A 7261-nucleotide genomic window follows, 5' to 3' on the forward strand; every position below is an offset into this window, starting at 1 on the left:
AGGGAAATTAAAATGTTACAGTTGTCGTCAGAACAGGGTTAGGGGGATATATTTCAATGGAAACCCATGTTTTAGTGTCACCTTTTTAAAAAGGGATTTGCCTTACTTTATAGAGATTTCCTTATATCCTGTCATGGTTCCAGAACAGGAAGTGGAAGAAAGCAAAATAACAAATCAACCAACAGTAAAACTATAAAACATTTTAAATAATTGTATCTATATATAACCCCCATGTTATATCAACTTCAACATTGTCTGTAGAACCTTATTTAAACTATTATGAAATGTACTTGAACAGCGGGGGAAAAAAAGATGTATAAACATGCAACAGTAAATGTCTTTGATTTTGGTTGGGTGGAGTTGGGGACAGGGGACTTCCTGGCTCAGGCAGCTCCAGATAAAAAGGTTACAACCAATCATCTCAGGAATTTACATCCTAGTGCATAGAAGCAATGCCAGGATAAAAATTAGATGCACTGTGTGAGTATACCATGTCCCCTGTGTTTAATTAAATGGAAAATGTTCATGTTGACTTGAATGTACTGTTTTGTATTTTCAGGAGATTTTCATGACTAATTGTAATATCTGGAAATATATATGTGATTATATTAATAGTCACCTCTCTATAACCAGGGGCTTTCAGCCTGAATGTATAATTATTCAGCTCCAACTTGGAATTCATTTTAGAGAAGATTTGATTTGATATGTCTAAAACTGCAGAAATAAACAGAATCAAACATTTATGAAAACATTCTGAACATATAAATGTTATCTACAGTCATGGTCAAACATATTGGTACCCCTGCATTTCTGTCAGGTAATGCTCCACTTTGCGCAGAAAATTGTTGCAATTACAAATGTTTAGGCATTCTCATGGTTAATTCTTTTGTTTGTATTGGTGTGACACAAAAAAAGTGGAGAAAAAAAAGCAAAATTTGGCACATTCCACACAAAACTCCAAAAATAGACTCCAATTAATATTTGGTAGCACAGCCCTTGGAAAAAATAACTGAAATAAATTGCTTCCTGTAACCATCAATGAGCTTCTTACACCTCTCTATAGGAATTTTGGACCACTCTTCTTTCACCAACTGCTCCAGGTCTCTCAGATTGGAAGGATTCCTTTTCCCAACTGCAGTTTTGAGATCCCTCCACAGATGCTCTATGGGATTTAGATCTGGACTCATTGCTGGCCAGTTCAGTACTCTCCAGCATTGTGTCTGAAACCATTTCTGGGTGCTTTTTGACGTGTGCTTTGGGTCATTGTCCTGCTGTAATACCCATGACTTCTGACGGAGACCCATTTTTGTGACACTGGGCCCTACATTGCACCCTATAATTCTTGGGTAGTCCTCAGATTTCATAATGCCATGCACACAGACTTCCAGTGCCTGAAGCAGCAAAACAACCCCAAAACATCGGTGAACCTCCACCATGTTTGACAGTAGGGACTATATTTTTTTTCTTTAAAGGCCTCATTTATTTTTCTGAAAACAGTAGAATGATGGGCTTTACCAATAAGCTGTCATTTTGTTTTGTCTGTCCACAGTACATTCTCCCATAAGGATTTTGGCTTCCTCAGGTAAGTTTTGGCAAACTCCAGCCTGGCTTTTTTATGTTTCTGTGTTAGCAGTGGGGTCCTCCTGGTTCCCTACTATAGCGTCCCTTTTCATTCAGATGGCGCCATATAGTGCGAGCTGACACATTGTACCCTGTGCCTGAAGGTCAGCTTGAATTTGTCTGGAAGTTGATTGAGGGTCTTTATCCACCATTCGAATAATCCTTCATTGCAATCTTTGATCAATTGTTCTCTTTCATCCACGTCCAGGGAGATTAGCTACAGTGAAACTTCTTGACAATGTTGCGCACAGTGGACACAGGAACATTAAGATCTCTGGAGATGGACTTGTCACAAAAGCTGTCCCTGAAAAAAAAAAGAACAAACTACTTACCCCTCTCACTTTCCACACTGCCGTATGCTGCTCAGATGCAGAAAAACAGAAGTCTCTTCAGAAACTGACACTTCCAGGAATGTCTTTCTCCTGTGTCTCCTGCTGAAGCCTGCATCTCTAAAGTATATAGTATCTTTTTCTTTCTATGTTCCCCTCTCCTGCTCTGGTATCCTCTGCACTGAAAATCAGTTGATCCTTCACTGAAACATACCATGGTCTTGGTAGCAGAATCTTCTGATTTGAAAATATCTGTTCTTTCCTGCTGAGTTGCAGATTTTGATGGAGACAACTCCCCAAAGTCAAGCAGTGAAACTACCAAATTTTAGGGGCTTGTTTACTCCTTTGCAGTGTGGTGATGCATGTAACATTGATTGCTGTGCCATTTATTTCACCTGTGTTGCAGCATGCTGGAATACATGACAATGCACGGCAGCGTGTCGCATTAGAAAATTTGAGTCGCATATTATCAAGAATGTTAGGATGTATTGGCAGCCTATCCATTTTGAATTTGCCACCTTAATGCAACGCATGTTATTGGAAGTGCAAATGGGCCATAAAAGGAACGTATAATAATTCTGTATTTAAAGGCAGCAGGAGGAGAGAAACCTGCATGTCACACACCTGGCCATAAGACATTTGCTTTGTATGCAAATAGGTCTTCATCAACCCTGTTAGCATTAGCCTCCCACTGCTTGCTGGAGAATGGAACCCAGCCAGGATTAAATAGCATTTGGTTAGAGCATACCAAGTATCTTATCTGAGGTGCTCTTAATAAGTGATGATGGATTACTGTATATGACTCTCTACATTTCATGCTTTTTTACATCCTCCAGGTTGGCAGTTGATAGTGGGGCGACCGTAAAGAAGTATGATTGCATTAAGACTTTTAATAGTCAACAGGGTAAGCTTAAAATTAACTTTTCACTTACTGTATTACATCTAGTAGGCAAATTTCTAAAAATAGCTAAGGCTTGTTAAGGGAACAGAATTCTCTCTGAAGATCAAGGTAAAGCCAGCACTATTAGTTAGACAGACACTCGTTGAAAGGGAAGACCTCGGAGTGAACTAGATTTACAGTCTGAAAGAGCCCTGTTGAATATGATATATGATGTTATATTTTTATGTCATATTCATATTCTTGTTCTTAGGGTGACCCCTGTTTTGTTCTTGCCCTTTAATGTTCTATGCTCTCATCCTCCCTATGCCGAGTCTTTCATTTACTGTTGAGTTTTGATTATAACATGTGAAGCTATCTTTATGTCCAAAAATGTTAAATGTTTTTAATACCTGAGTTACATAATTATTTTAAAACAATTAAATGTATATCTACCAAATACAGACTCTAGAACTTTCAAGGCAACGTGACAGGTTCTCTTGATAGGAAAACCTCTCTCCAGTCTCCAGCTTCTCCTTCCCTACTGATACTTAATTATCCCTAATATCCCTCCTTCCTCCATTCATCTGACGGAGCACTTCGAAATACCTGGTAATTCTGGGTGTACAGGAGCATATGACCTTCCCTCTTCCTCCTGATGCAGTGCTGTCGCCTAAATGGCCAATTGTTAACCCTGAGCCCTGTCACGTGGGGGAGGGGAGAAGGTCACTAAGCCTGTTGTAGCTCCAAAACATACTAAAACAGAGCTTGCACAGGGTTTAGTCTAATCGGTCTTGCAAGTGAACATGCTGCCAATGGAGCATAAGCAAAATGAGTTGCAGGGGTGGGAGTTGCCCCTGAAGAGAATCTGTCATTTTGCTATTATGGGCAAAGTGACCAATTCTCTTAAGTCCATCTCCACCAAAACCTAAAGCAACACTAAACTCAGGAGTTAAACCTTAAAAATGCATTCAAATACCTGAACTATTTATAAAAAAATTATCTTATTTGTGTATCACTCAGCTGTAGATCCTCAAATTATCTCTGAATAGTTGCCGACACTGTCCTTCCTTCTGCTCCAAGCTCGCTCCCGTGATGGACAATCTCAATACAAATTATTAAGCTATAACTGGAGTGAGCTCGGGGCGGTGACATACAGGGACCATGGGGAACAAAAGTAGCCACCCTCCAGAAGGAAGGACAGTGTCAGCATCAATTCAGAGATGATTTGAGGTTCTACAGATGAGTGATACACAAATAAGGTACATTTTTGTTAATAGGTAAGGTTTGTTAATAGCTAGAGTACTTGAATGTATTCTTAAGATTTAACTCCTGGGTGGTAGTGTGGAGTAGGGTTTTAGAGAACATAAGTGTTGCTTCTCCAACTGAATATTATCAATTTCATGAAAGTCCATGTATATATTTTTTATTAATGAATGTTAAAACACAGATTATGTAAACCAGATGATGGAGAATAAAATTTATAACATATGAAATTCATCTCACTAGGGGTGGATGTCTCTTCCATACTTGATGGTATGGTGTTCCAGTGCTAGATGGCACAAGCATTTTGCCACGATCAGGGGACCGGGGCGCTGGGGTAAGTGAGCCCCGGGTCTTGCGGAGCGGGCTAGGGTCCCTGGTTGGGGGTGACATCAGGAATACTGGTCACAGGAAACTTGGGGACAAAGAGACTGCATTTTCAGGGATGCACTAAAATATAAAAAAATGCATAGAACATAAAAATATTTCAGATGATTTTTTTATTCTATGGAGAAATATATACACTGTGAAGAATTAATTTATTTGTGTATTCCTATTATATTAAGCTTAACAAAAAAAAAAACAATTATGAGAATTAATAGTATTATGCTAATAATAAAAAAGTGCATATTTAATTGTGATGATACAGCATAGCAAATGAAGAGAATAAGGTTGTTAATATACTAATCCATGAGTTAAGGCTTGTTTTTGACTAAAAGAAGGCAATGGTGCTTAAACAACAATTAAAGCAATTAATTTTTAAGTTGCTGGTTTGCTTATGCTACCTCACTTTAACATAATGCTAAAAAATTTACAGACTAGTAATTACAGTCAATTACTTTTCCAAAGTCAACATTCAACATGTATATAATTTGCACTATTATTTTTCAATAAAATATTTATGTAAATCTGTAATTACTTTTAGAAAATGAAACAGACCAAAGGACAATTATATACCTTCCAGAGAAGACATTTCAATTCACAAAGTTTTAACACTAGGATAAGAAACGTTATTTTAGCCATGTGACTGTAATTGTCAAATATTTTTGGACTGAAAATTGAGAATTGTTACTTATTTGAAAATAAGTATTTCTATGCTGGTGTGTTAACTTTGTGAATTAAGCCTTTTATTCAAGTGTTTTAACAACATTTAAAAGGTGCTGAATATCACTCAGTATCACAGTTTCCTTTCTTAAAAAAATAACATTCTCACTGCACTTGGCAAAACAACAATAATAGGTGTCCCTTGAACAGATTTTGGCATTTAATAATTTTTTATTAAGCATAGCACTTTTTAAACAAAACACTCTTTTTCAACTAATGTGATTTCTCCTCTAGTAATGCTCCATTATTCTCCATATGCGTATGCTCATTTAAAGTGAACTCTTATGGGAAAACATTTAGCTTGCTAAAGCACTGTGTATCATAATAATTATAATTATTATTGTAAATACTTGTTTTCAAAGCACAGTTCCAGTGTGTAAGTTTACTTTAAAAAAAAATACAACCCAAGCCTGGTTAAGATAATCAAAGCAGCTCTCACTTCAATACACTTGTCTTCTTTCGACCTGAATGATGCCCAGGGTGTCAAGGACCTGCCATCTAGAAGCATGTGATCAAGCTACCCTGGGCTCAAGTTATGTGATGTCACGACTTGCTCTGTCCCGTTGTTGACATTTGGGAGGAGAGGTGCCAATTTGTGGCCGCCGTTCATCGGGACCGGATGTGGGGGCTGGCCGTTATTTTTTTTTTTTCTGGTCGTCCATCGTGATTGACGTGAATCTACATTGCTGGACGACGTGATTGATGTGTGGATTACATCGATGGACTTTTTTTTTTTTTTTTAATAAAGAAATTGTCAGAAATTGTGCTTTTCTTTTAAATAAAGGACTTTTTTTTACAGTGCGGTTTGTTTATTTACTTATTTTCTGTATTTGGTGAATGAGTAGGGGTAACAACTACCCCTAACTCATTCACAAGTCGGGACAGGATCTGGGTGCCCCCTTTATGAAAGGGGCCACCCAGATTCCTATTTGCTGTTGACCAGTATTATTAAGGTTCATAGCTCTTCATCTAAATTTTAAATGCTTTCAGAATAATTGGGTATACAGGATTGGGAGGGGGTTCAGAGAATATGGGGCTGTGATTTCGAAATGCTTTGGTGCACTTTGTTTTGACATTTCCATTAGCTTTTAGATCTGATGTGGTTACTTCTCCAATTGGTCAATTCATGCCTGTTAATGCTGTTTCAAAAGATCAGGTGTCACATTAACCCACCCCACCTCACCCTCCCATGACTTCAATAGGGTTTGTAATAAAGTTCTTAATTATCTGAATCTGGTCCACGAATGACCCATGAATCAAAAGCAGGACCATTCACTCATCACTACCTACAATCAAGATTGTATTTTATACAGTACTCCTGTGGCTATGTGCCTAAATAGAAGTAAAGGAAAGCTGTAGCCAACTGCAACCTGCACGCTTTTGTCCATATATATATATATATATTGTATGTATGTTTGCCTTGCCTGAGCACTTCTGAAAACATGAATTATTCCAACAGCATAGCTGAAATCGTATGGGCTTTGGAGACTTTTAAAAATAATCACAAGATTCTATGGAGCTCAAATAATGTGCAACTATTTCCTGGTTCTTGGTTCTTGTTTGGTGAACTCTGCAGTGCCATAGTAGCATTGCAAATAAAGCAGTCCAAAATGCTGCTTTTAATGTACAATATTAGGTAAATATGTTGGAAGAAGAGGGGCTTGTGTGCACAATGACATCATTATCTAATAATAAAGCTAGTAATTATCAGATCAGTTAAATAGATAGATATGCACATCATGAGAGCTGTGGCTCTAACTGGGGTCTCACTAATGCAAATTTCAGTTGCAACCAGGGCCGGATTTACTCTGCCTGCTGCCCCAAGGCCAGGTTCTGCAATGCGCCCCATCAACTGAGAATGTCAACTGGATGGCGGGGCGGCAGGGTTAGTTTTATTTTTTTATAGTTTCTTTATTTTTTACCACTTTTCTTTTTTACTTTTTTACATTTTTAGTTTATTGTTTACTTTTTTATTTTTAATATTTTTTTGTCTTTATTATTTATTTTTTATAATTATTTTCTTATTTTTTAATAATTTTTTTCTTATTATTTTTTACTTTTTAATCAC

The sequence above is a fragment of the Nanorana parkeri genome, unplaced genomic scaffold, assembly GCF_000935625.1.
Source record: "Nanorana parkeri isolate BGI_ZX_2015 unplaced genomic scaffold, ASM93562v1 scaffold271, whole genome shotgun sequence".
Taxonomy (NCBI): Eukaryota; Metazoa; Chordata; class Amphibia; order Anura; family Dicroglossidae; genus Nanorana; species Nanorana parkeri.